The 12,009-nt window shown below is 44.6% G+C and overlaps 1 protein-coding gene across 2 annotated transcripts in view; it reads left to right on the forward strand.

The window, feature by feature from the left end:
* The first annotated feature begins 2,041 nt into the window (after positions 1-2,041).
* The window catches only part of ATF7 (activating transcription factor 7), a 153,834-nt gene continuing 143,866 nt past the window's right edge, over positions 2,042-12,009 (forward strand). Inside the window, exon 1 of one of the 2 annotated variants that reach the window (XM_042453555.1) lies at positions 2,042-2,286. The gene's annotated coding sequence lies outside the window, so the exon portion shown is untranslated. The remainder of the gene's footprint in view (positions 2,287-12,009) is intronic. The other variant, XM_042453556.1, reaches the window with a different exon arrangement.

Below are 12,009 nucleotides of genomic sequence, written 5' to 3' on the forward strand. Positions count from 1 at the left end.
CACCCTGCAGCTCAAAGACAGTGTGAAGTTCAGCAATTTGCACTTCTAATGACTACACATGCTTATTTACTCAGTGAGTTTGCCAACACACAACAGTAGTCACTAGGGAGTTTATCAAACAGGACGGGAGGCTCTCAATTTTGAAAGAGAAGATAGTGAAGTCAATTTGAAAATTCATGCAATTGCATGATTACTTGTCACACCTTACATTCGCTGTAATGGCCTCACCGAATGCAACCCAGATTCTGTGCAAAGTAAGCCATCACATCGGTGGGTTCTTAATTGCGAATTGGCACCCTTGCACATGCTCAGTGAGACTCCAGATGACTGGAGCATTGCATATTTAGGGGAGAGAGAGAGGAACCAAGGAACCCTAAAACTTACAAAAGAGGTTGGAGGGGGCGTGGGAAGGATGGTTGAAAGAACATGCTCCATTCACGTTAAAACGAGCATATATTCACTCTTGTCACGTTAAAACATGAATATAATGATTATCCAATAGCTCCCGGTCCATGCCTCTTAATTAGCAGGCAGCAGCCCTCCCTCAGCAATGCTGAAGGACAAGCGGAAGCAAAATTGAAGCGGAACTGCAATGTGACTTCATGGGAAAACCCCCTTCCGGATTGGGGGGGGGGGAACCAAGACCAAAGGAGACATGCACATCACACCAAACAACAATGCACTGAGTGTGAAGATGCCTAGGAACAGGGTTTGTGACTTTGCTAGTTCACTGGATTTACTTAACTGTGGATTGACACACGATTGCATTCGGAGTGTGTTCAGACTGCCAGCGATCACATGTGGTAGCCTTTCATGCAATAACGTGAATACGCATGATTCCATTCAGGATGACACTGGATTATACTTCCAATTTCAGTCATCGTCCTAGGAGCAGCCCATTGGAGGCTTCACGTTCTCCACAATGGTCACCCTTAAACACAGGCTCTTCCCAGTTGCAGTATTGTTCTGCTTCTTGGAGAGCAGAGCAGACATTGCTGCCTCCACCTCTGCAGAGGAAGGCCCTTTGAACAAATCTTGCCAAGAAATCTTATGGCCTTGTCATCGTATGCGGCTTCAGGTTGTTTCTGACTTATGGCCACCCTATGCTGGGGTTTTCTTGGCAAGAGAGTTCAGAGGAGGTTTGCCATTGCCTTCCCCTGAGGAGGCTGAGAGAGCGTGACTTGCCCAAAGTCACCCAGTGGGTTTCATGGCTGAGCTGGGAATCAAACCCTAGTCTCCTCCTCCTCCTCTTTATTTATATCCCACCCTTCTCCTAGATCGCCACCAGCTGCTGCCACACTGGAGACATAACACAGGTTGAAACCGCTTTACCTTCCAGGGCTCCATCCTATGGAATCCAGGGACCTGTTGTGGCACCAGAGCCCTCTGGCAGTGGAGGCTAAACATCTCACAAAACTACAAATCCCAGAATTCCATAGCACTGAGCCAGGGCAAATAAAGTGGCATCAAACTTTCTGCAGTGAGACCTTTGGCAAGGTTCTTGGGTGGAGGCAAAGGCTTCCATGGCCGGCGTCCATAGTTTTTGGTGGGTTTTTTGGGCCATGTGGCCATGTCTAGAAGGTTTCTTCCTGACCTTTCCTCACCCACTTCATCACTCCTCCTCACCCAGGGTCACACAGTATATATACCCCCACTCTCTTCCAGGTTAGCATTCTCTGAAGATGCCAGCCACGGAATACTCTTCTAGAACGTGGCCACATAGCCCGAAAACCCCACAAAAAACTATGTCAGTTCCTGCTGCCTCTGAAATATAGCCCAAAAGCCCAGAATTCCACGACATGGAGCCGTTGTGGCGGTTAAAGCGGTATGAAGCCGCGTTAATTCCGCAGTGTAGACGCAGCCCCAGAGCGTTAAAAGGATCTGCAGTGCAGCGCTCACTACTATTCTCTCGGTGCCCGCCTCCAAAGGTTCAATTCCACCCCTGTTTTGCATAACCCCGCCCATCCTCCTCCTCATTGGTTGTGGGCCCACGCAGCCCCGCCCTTTCTCCAAGTCTCGCGAGAGTCTGGAGGAGGAGGAGGGGTCCCGCACCACTCCGCTCCACACTGCAGCCGGACTTGGGGGCCGAGGCTCGAGAGTGGCGGAGGCCTTAAAGTTAAGGCGTCGGGGAGAGGAGCAGCCGCAGCAGGCGCAGCAGCAGCAGCGTCTCTCCTTCACATACATATATATATTATTGAGGTGAGTTGCCTCGACTCCTCTCATAACTACCCCTCCCCTCAAGAAAAAAGAAAAAAAAGAAGGGAACTCCTCCAGGACTTCAGAGAGGTGGGTTCCGCCCTCAACGTGATTGGCGGGGCGGTTGGGCCAATGAGCGCCTCCGTTCGGTGCGTGAGTGGCGGGCGGCGGGGCCAATGAAAAAGGGCCTCAGCGAGAGCCTGCCCCCTGCCTTTTTGTGGGTGGGCGGGGCCTGCGAGTCAAGCTCAGGGAAGGGGCTCGGGCGGTGGCTGGAGGGGGAAAGAGTGATGGACAGGAGCGCGCCCGCGCGCGATAGTAAGCGCGAGAGAGGCCAGGCGCGCGCCCAAGCCAAAGAGGCGTGCGCGCGCGAAGTGGGAGGGGGGGCGTTTGGGCTTCATGGGGGGCACACTTTCCTTGGAAAGAAGGGGCTTTGGGAGACCTGGCTGTGGTATTCTGTGTAGGAAGACAGGGACAAGGAGACTTCTGTGTGCCCCACAACCCTCCCCCCCCCCCCCCCCCCATGTAACACTTTGACCCTATGGCCAACCTGTATTTGTTGTTATTATTATTATTTATTGAGAGTATTTATAGTGAGGCTGAGAGAGTGTGATTTGCCCCCAAGTCACCTAATTGAATAAAAATCATCATCATCATCATATAATTTATTTATATTCCACCTTTTCCCAAAGGAATCGAGGCAGATTACAAAACATGATCAATATAACAAACAATAATACATTAGGATATCCCCTTACATCATTGCATAACAACAAAACAACATAATAACAACAGTTGAATAGTTATACAAAAGGCAATACAAACTACAAATTACACAATATAACATAATAATCAAAGCATCATATATATAGACACAGTAGACACATCCTCGCTTATCCTCCTGCCCTGAGGCCTTGCCCACTCAACAACAGACCAACATGCAGATTAACACGCAGGGGTGTGTTGGCCATTTAGCAAACAGCTAACAAAAACCCCATCTGAAATGCGCAGTGTACTCGTTGTGAGCTTCAAATGGAGCTTTAGAAGCTTGCAGCGAGTATTGTGCATTTCAGTAGGCCAACACACAGATTAACATGTAAATCGCTTCATCTCAACCAACCATGACACAGTATATACACACACACACCCCTCTCTTCCATGCTAGTATTCTCTAGCCACAGATGTTGGGGAAACATCAGGAATAAACACTTCCAGAACACAGCCACATAGCCCAAAAACCCCACCAAAAACTATGGATCCAAGCCATTAAAGCCTTCAACTTCACTTCCATGTCTGAGCAGGAGGGGGATTTGAACCCTGTTTTCCAGAAGCCTAGTCCAGCGCTCAAGCCACTACTCCACATTGGCTTGAAATACATACACATACATACATACATTATTATGTGGCTTCTGACATGGCCTGACCCTAAGGCAAACATATCATGTGATTTTCTTGGCAAGTTTCTTCTATCCTCTCTCACTATCATCCTCAGAGGATAGTCATCCTCTGAGGATGAGAGAGTGTGACTTGCCCTAGGTCACCCAGAGGGTTTACATGGCCGAGACAAGATTTGAACCCTAGTCTCCAGAGTAATAGTCCCAGCACTCAAGCCTCTACACAACACTGGCTCCTACATACATACATATATGCATATGAGTGTCCCGGCCTTGACTACTATTACGCAAGAACATTTCATGTTTCCCTAAGTTTGAGAGGGTTATGAAAGGTGGGTTCCAAGCTTTGGAAGAGTACTTTCCAAAGGGCCCATGGTGTGTCTATTCTCTTATTTCCTCTCCCTCACGAACCAGGCAGGCTCAAGTCCTCCCTTTTGTGCTGTCCAGGAAGAGCAGGTAAGTGAGCACGGGCAGCTGCTGTTGTCATTGCTTCCAAGAAGTAGTTGGTTCTCCCTCTGATCTTATGTTCCTGGGCCTTGTTGCTGATGGGATGTGCTAAGGATGCTGACTGGAGAGAAGAGGCAAATTGAGTTTTCAGTGCCACCATTGCTTCCTTGCTTGTTCACACTTGAAGCAACTCCTGCTTTTGTTCATGTGGCAGCCCTTCTGTCTGGACACAAGGGGGAGAAAGCTGCTGAATGTACGGAAGAAATGCCACTTGCCTTCCTGATTTGGACAAGATTGCAGTGGAGGAGAAGTCTTGTGGCTATTGGTGTCAGAGGTGGCCACATAGCTGTACACACCTTTTACAGACCCCCCCAAAAGCAGTGGTGATGGCCTCTAGTAAGCAGTCTGTATGAGTGGGCCTTTCTAGCTTTACAAGAAAGGGGCTCCTTCACCTTCAGCCAACTAGGTGATGGAGTAGTGGGTTTGTCTGTAAGCAGTCACTCATTTTCTGAAATGTGAGGATTAGATTTGGGCTTTCTCAGCATGACTTGTGGGGACAGAGATGGAAAAACCTGGTCTAAAAGGGTTATGAATCAGGCAAATGTTAGTGAATTAAGCAGACATTGAGTTCTCTAATTGAGAGCCAGTGTGGCATAGTAGTCTGAGTGTTGGGCAATAGCAATAGCAATAGCAAATACATTTCTATACCGCTTATCAGTGCACTTAAGAACTCCCTAAGTGGTTTACAATGTGTAAGCGAATTGCTCCTGACAAGCTGGGTACTCATTTTAGCAACCTTGGAAGCATGCAAGGCTGAGTTGACCCTGAACCCTTGGCTGGTATTGAACTCACAACGTTGAGGTTTGTGCATGAGTGGCTTCAGAACAGGCATTTAATCACTGCACCACCAGGACTCTTACTGTGACTTGAGACCGGGGTTTAATTTTCAGCTTGGCCATGAATCCCACTGGGTGACTTTGGGCAAGTCACATGTTCTCAGCCTCAGAGGATGGCAATGGCAAATTCTCTCTGAAAAAACTTGCCAATAAATCTCCATGATAGGTTCGCCTTAGGATTGCTATAAGTCAGAAATGACTTGAAAGTATACAGCAGCAGCAGCTAATTAAATTGTAACCCTTTTGACTACCGTAAACAGCCACACTCTACAAGGGAGTGGAGGCAGCGATTGCTGGCTTCCCTGATTTGGCAGCACCAAATAATGAAGGTGGCCACAAAGTGCAGTTGCAGCAAGCTCCACTGTTTTTTAGTGGGCAACATGGTGATTGAGAGGCCCAGTCTCCATGCCATGCACCCAGTGAGCAATGGAGATTGAGAATGTTCCTTACTTGCTTACATGTGGAGAGGCCACCTCTAATCATTTATTTGTTCCCTTTGGACTGTAGGCGGCAGTATCACAGCGTATTGGAGGGGTGGGTGTCTGCTCCTGTGCAGTGCGTGGCTAGATAGTTGGTGGCAATTATAAAATCCCATCAAGTTCTCTGCTCTCGTCAGCATCCTACTGGTGCTAATCTCTGCTTCCATTCCTACATCTCAGGGGATACAGCAGGTGACCGTGTGAGAAATTTCATGTAGACTATAGATTGTAGACAGCCAGTATGGTGTACTGATTTGAGCATTGGACTAGGACTCTGGAGACTAGAGTTTGAATCCCGGCTCCGCCATGTAAACCAAGTGGGTTACCTTGAGCAAGTCACACCCTCTCAGCCTCAGAGGATGGCAGTGGCAAACCTCCTCTGAATTTACCAAGAAAACCCTGTGATTGGTTCACCTTAGGGTTGCTTTAAATCAGAAGCAATGTGAAGGCACACAGCAACAACAATACATTGTACAGTATGTTTTACATATGTTGTACACAGATGTTTCTGGGACAATTCTGACCTAAGTTGAATGTCTGGGTGTAGGGCATTAGCAGTGCCAAAAGACGAAATAACCATTAATTCCCCAAACTGGAATAAGAGTATCTATTTGAGAAATGTTAACATAAACGCATCAGTTCAGCCTCTCTTTGTTGGGTGGGCCTTCTTAAAGTTAACTTCTAAAGTTAAGAAGGCTACACATTCTTGCTGGTTGGTTTTGCTGAAAATTCTTTGGAAGAGATTATCATTTCGGTTTGCTTCTTACATATCCACAGAACTGTGTTAAAAAGGCATCTTTCATAATTGGCTAGTTTTATCTAATTTTATTGGAAAGCAAGCAGTACTTGTCAGCTGAGGCAGCCCATCTGTTTTCCCCATGCTCCATCTTAAAACAAATAGCCTCAGTAGAACTATAGAATCATAGAGTTGGTAGAGATCACAAGGACATCACAATCAAGGCATCCCTGACAGATGACCATCCAGCCTGTTTAAAGACCTCCAAAGAAGGAGACCTCACCACTGTCTGAGGGAGTTTGTTCCACTGTAGAACAGCCCTTACTGTCAGGAAGTTCTTCCTAATGTTGAGGTGGAATCTCTTTTCCTGGAGCTTGCATCTATTGTTCCAGGTCCTGTTCTCTGGAGCAGGAGAAAACAAGCTTGCTCCCTCTTCAGTATGACACTCCTTCAAATATTTAAACAGGGCTATCATATCACCTCTTAACCTTCTCTTCTCCAGGCCAAACATCCCCAGTTCCCTAAGTTGTTCCTCATAGGGCATGGTTTCCAAGCCCTTCACCATTTTAGTCACCCTCCTTTGAACACGCTTCAGTTTCTCAATTTCCTTTTTGAATTGTGGTGCCCAGAACTGGACACAGTATTCCAGGTGGGTCCTGACCAAAGCAGAATAGAGTGGCATTATTACTTCCCTTGATCTATACACTATAATTCTATTTATGCAGCCTAGAATCACATTGGCCTTTTTAGCTGCTGCATCATACTGTTTACTCATGTTCAACTTGTGGGTCTACTTGGACTCGTAAATCCCTTTCACAGGTAGTCTTGTTAAGCCAGATGTCCTCCATCCTATATCTATGCATTTCATTTTTCTGCAGAAGTGCAGTATCTTACATTTCTCTGTGTTGAATATCATTTTGTTAGCTTTGGCCCAGCTTTCCAGTTTGTTCAGGTCATTTTGAATTTTGATCCTCTCCTATGGGATATTAGGTACTCCTCCTCCTAATTTCACAAATTTGATAGGTATGCCCCCAGATCTGTCATCCAAGTCATTGATAAAAGATGTTGAACAGCCTTAGGCCCAGACAGAGCCCTGTGGCACTTCATTGGTCACCTTTCTCCAGGATGAAAACGTTCGGGCAGTCAACCAATTACAAATCCATTTAACAGTTACCTTGTCTAGCCCACATTTCACTAGCTTGTTTGCAAGAATGTCATGGAGAACCTTGTCAAAGGCCTTACTGAAATCAAGATATACTATGTCCACAGCATTCCCTTCATCTACCAAGCTGGTAATTTTACAGTGTGCCCTCCCCTTAAGCAGGGATCCATTCCGGATCCCTCCTCGTATGGGGAAATCAGTGTATGCTGAAGCCCCATAGGAAGTAATGGAGCTCTGTGGCCTGCACACGTCCCATTAGTTATTCCATGGTGTGCAGCGGGCTCTTCCGGTGTGGCTTTCAGCGTATGCTGAAAGCTGCATATGGCGCACCCACATAAAACACGGGCGCACTGTATCAAAAAAAGAGATTGGATTTGTTTGGCATGACTTGTTTCTCTGAAACCCCTGTTGACTTTTTGTGGTTATGGCATTGCCTTCTAGTTGTTCACAGACTCTCTATTTAATGATTTTCTCTAGAATCTTTCCTGGTATAGATGTCAGGCTAACTGGACGATAATTGTTGGGATCCTCTCTTTTCCCCTTTTTGAAGATGGGGACAATGCTTTTTGGGATATAGAGTCACAAGGAAAATGTACAATGTGGGTTTTAATAGTAACCAGGCATTAAATGGTTACCGTGAGCCATAATGATTAGGCATTTAAGCAGGAAGTGACATCAGGAGATAGTCAACAAGTGCTGTAAAGTCCTGTAGGATGCTGCCAGTCTGAGAAGTCACTCAGGCAGGGGGCTGGATCCTTTGTGACCCCAGAGGAAGAGGCAAGGCCTAGTGGGCCTCACGGAGCCTTTGCTAGAGTAGTGATGAGCATTGTACCTCAGAGTGTGGATGGTGGATGGTGTTGATGTATATATTGTTGTACACAGTGGAACTTCTGCTAAGAATAAAAGCCTCCTCTGAGAGAAGATTACAGTGTCGCTTTGCTCATTGAGAAAGGGAGAGGTGTTTCTCCAGCTCACAAGCTGCTGACTACAGTCACGAAGGGGGAAAATCTGGTGCCAAACGTTGACGTGTTGCCTCATGCGCTGCACAACATCATCAAAAGCGTTTAACATGTTTGCCCTCCTCCAGTCTGCTGGGACTTCTCCTGTTCTCCAAGAGTTCTCAAAGATTTTTGCCAATGGCTCTGATATTACATTTGTCAGCTCTTTTAATACCCTTGGATGTAGTTCATCTGGTCCTGGAGACTTATATTCATTTAGTTTAACCAGATATTCTCTCTTTATTATTCTGTGATGAATTCCCTCTATTCTGTCCTCTGCTCCATTATCCTCAGGTTGAGCACCCTTTTCCTTCTCTGAGAACAATGAGGCAAAGATAAGTGTTGAGTAATTCTGCCTTTTCTCTGTGCCCTGTTAGCATTTTGCCATCTTCTGCACACAGTGGCCCTACCATTTCCTTTTCATGTGGACATACCCCCCCAAAGCCCTTTTTATTGTTTTTAACCTCTCTAGCAAGCCTGACTTCATTCTGCGCTTTAGCTTTTCTGACTTTACCCCTACACAGGCTCGCTATTTGTTGAATTCCTCTTTGGTGATTTCCCCCCTTTTCCATTTGTTATACATGTTCCATTTAAAACCTAGCTCAGTTGAAAGTACATTAGCCATCCATCCTGGTTTCTTGAGACACCTCCCATTTTTCCTCCTTATTGGAACTGTTTGGAATTGTACCTTCAGTATCTACCTTTTGGGAAACTCCCATTTGCCCTGAACTCCCTTCGCTAGTATTTCTGACCACGGGATCACCCTTAGTATTTCTCTACGTTTACTAAAATGAGCTCTCCTAAAGTCTAGAATGTGTGTCTGACTATGCTTGGCTTCTCCTTTCCACTGTATAACAAACTCCAGGAGAACATGGTCACTCCCACCTAAGGATCCCATCACTTGTACCCCATTAACCAGGTCATCCCTCTTGGTAAGGATTGGATCTAAAATTGTAGTGGCAATAAAAATTGGTTCTGTTTATTAAGACAGTAGTACATTGTTGGTTAATGCCTTGTCGTAAACATTATGAGAGATATTAAAGTCAGATTATATGGTTCCTGCAGTACACCTGTTGTCAAAATGACAAGGACTTATTTTTTTCAGTGACAGGGCAGTCTTTAACCATATTTGCAATGTGGCATAGTGGTTTGAGTGTTGGACTGTGATTCTGGAGAGCAGGGTTCAATGCCCAGCTTGGGCATGAAACCCACTGGGTGACCTTGGACAAGTCACACTCTCTCAGCCTTGCCAAAAAAAACCAGGTTAGGGTTTCCATAAGTTGGAAATTACTTCAAGGCACACAACAACAACAACAACAACAACAAACTGATCATATAATTCGAGTTTGGGTTATTTGAAGTCAAACTCTTCACAGCTGACCTCATTGATTACAGCTCTGCTGGCCTATATTCTTATTCAGTGAAAATAGCAGATACCATAGGTGAATGAAGTCAAGGCAGGGTGTTTTCCCAAGCTAGCTTATGGTTGAGGTTGGATTTGAATTTTGGGTTTTCTGAGATTTCTCTTATAGTTCTTCTCCTTCATCACTATTTTTCATGTAACTACAAGGGTTAGTGCACAAGCATTTCCTGTCTGCCAATGGTTAGGTTACACTGTACACTTCCTAATTACTAATCTGCATGGGAAAGAGAATTGACAGTCAGTGGAGCATGAGAGATGAAACCTTGTATGCATTTAAATAAGAGTGGAGTTCCAAAAAACAACAATCTGGAAACTTCGATGCAGTTTCAGTCTGCAAAGAAACTGTTGTGAAATGTGTTCAGATTCTATTAGCTATAGTTAAATGTTGAGGTTATTCAACTTTGAATGCTGGGCTTGATGGTTACATATTGTGTAAATGAATCTATGTCCTAAATGATTTCCAGTTCTTCTAATTATGATCCTTTTGGTTGTCGGTTTGCAAAAAGTCTGTAGTAACATACAGTTATCTGGATAATGTTTGTTTGGTGGGCACAAAAGGTTAGACCCAGACATTGACTGTCACTGAGCAGCAAAAATAGAAGTTACTTGTTCAGTTCTACCTGTGTGAAGAAAAAATATAGATCTGATTATTGACTTTGGTGCCCAGAAAAATAAGAGAATGTGAATATGAATGTATGGATGTCAGGCCACAACAAAACTTGTCCTGTTCATGACCAGGCCTGTCAACTTATATGCCCTGTGAAAACATCTATGTGGGCGCAGAGACCAAAACATTTACCCACTCTGTCTAGCCTGCAGAGTTGTATATTTTGCCAATTATGGGAAGCATCTATTCTAGAATCATAGCAGAGATAGAAATATCCTAGGTGCCTGGTTGCTAGTTTGCCTAAATGTTTGGTGACAACACTTGGGGTAGGAATTAACCTTTCTTTAACCTATGTGGTAGAGTAGAATACTTCTTAATTCTCCTTGTTTATCCTTTGCAGATGCAAATGAGAAGTTCTGTGCACAACTGATTAAATCTTTTGTGTATCTGTGGTTCTCATCTGGATGAGTAAGAGAACATGACAGAGGGGTCAGTCTGCTTAAAGTCTGCTTGCCTTTTTGTCTAACAGGTAGAATATCTTATCATGAAAGAAAAGTTGCTTCAGGCGTCTAGTATAGCACATATAATCAAAGCTTTCTATTCAGTAGTGAATGACATGGCTATTCTGTTTCTGTACCTCCTCTGTCCTAAATAATAAGAATATTTTTCTTATAAAATCTTTCAGCTTCGTATGTTGCTGTCTAAATTGAGAGATGTGAAGGGTGAAGATAAGAAACAAGTTTTCTCTTCACGCCTTAAAAAGAGCACAGAAAACAACACTTGAAAAAGTGTTCTCACTATGATAATCCCAAACTGTACCAATTAATCCTGAAACATGTCCAGGTGCATCTGAATGGGTGTGAAAACAAAGTTTTGATTGTGATCTTATATTGCATATAATTCCACAGAAAACAGTAGCCCTCAATTTTATTGCCTGCCTAATGCATAAACAGCATGAGTCATTAATGGAACATCAACCCCCTGAAAGGGGAAAATGTGCCAGCTCTTTTTCAGACCACACAGTCTTCCTTGCTGATCATTCATTTATCTCCATAGGAATGGAGGCAGACAGCTGTTAGAAATTCTGATGGGCACAACACCACCATTTGCAGATAGGAGGAACATAAGGGACGCAGTATGTACAAAACAGAAAAATGCATACACAACACCTGTTCTCTTGTCAGGTCTTTCTCATCATATTTAAACATTAGCCTAGTAGCCATAGATGACCATGAACTTAATTCAAGCTTGAAGACGAAGGGTGGAGCATACTGTCATTCTCTTTGTCGAGCACGGAAATTAAGCAGGCTGCCAGAGAAGGAAGATGTCCTTATCTGTGTGTAGAACAACAGCACCACTTGCTGCAGCTGGAAAGACACAGCCTACAGCAGAACTGCTCCCAGGTATTGAGGGAGTCCTTGACAAAGTGTTGTCTCAAAAACCCTCTTCTCTGCCCCCTCCATCAGGCCTTGCAATAGCAGAGCCAGGTAACCTGAGGAGTGCTAACTTTCCACAAGAGTGACAGTGTGTGGAAGCACTGTGTGAAACTAAAACAATGGTGGGATGTTGTTGGAATTTTATGTAAGCCACTCCGATTGTTTGTAAACAGAGAAGTGGGATAGAAATTATTATTATTATTATTATTATTATTATTATTATTATTATTATTATTAT

Source organism: Sceloporus undulatus, chromosome 2 (genome assembly GCF_019175285.1).
Source record: "Sceloporus undulatus isolate JIND9_A2432 ecotype Alabama chromosome 2, SceUnd_v1.1, whole genome shotgun sequence".
NCBI lineage: Eukaryota > Metazoa > Chordata > Lepidosauria > Squamata > Phrynosomatidae > Sceloporus > Sceloporus undulatus.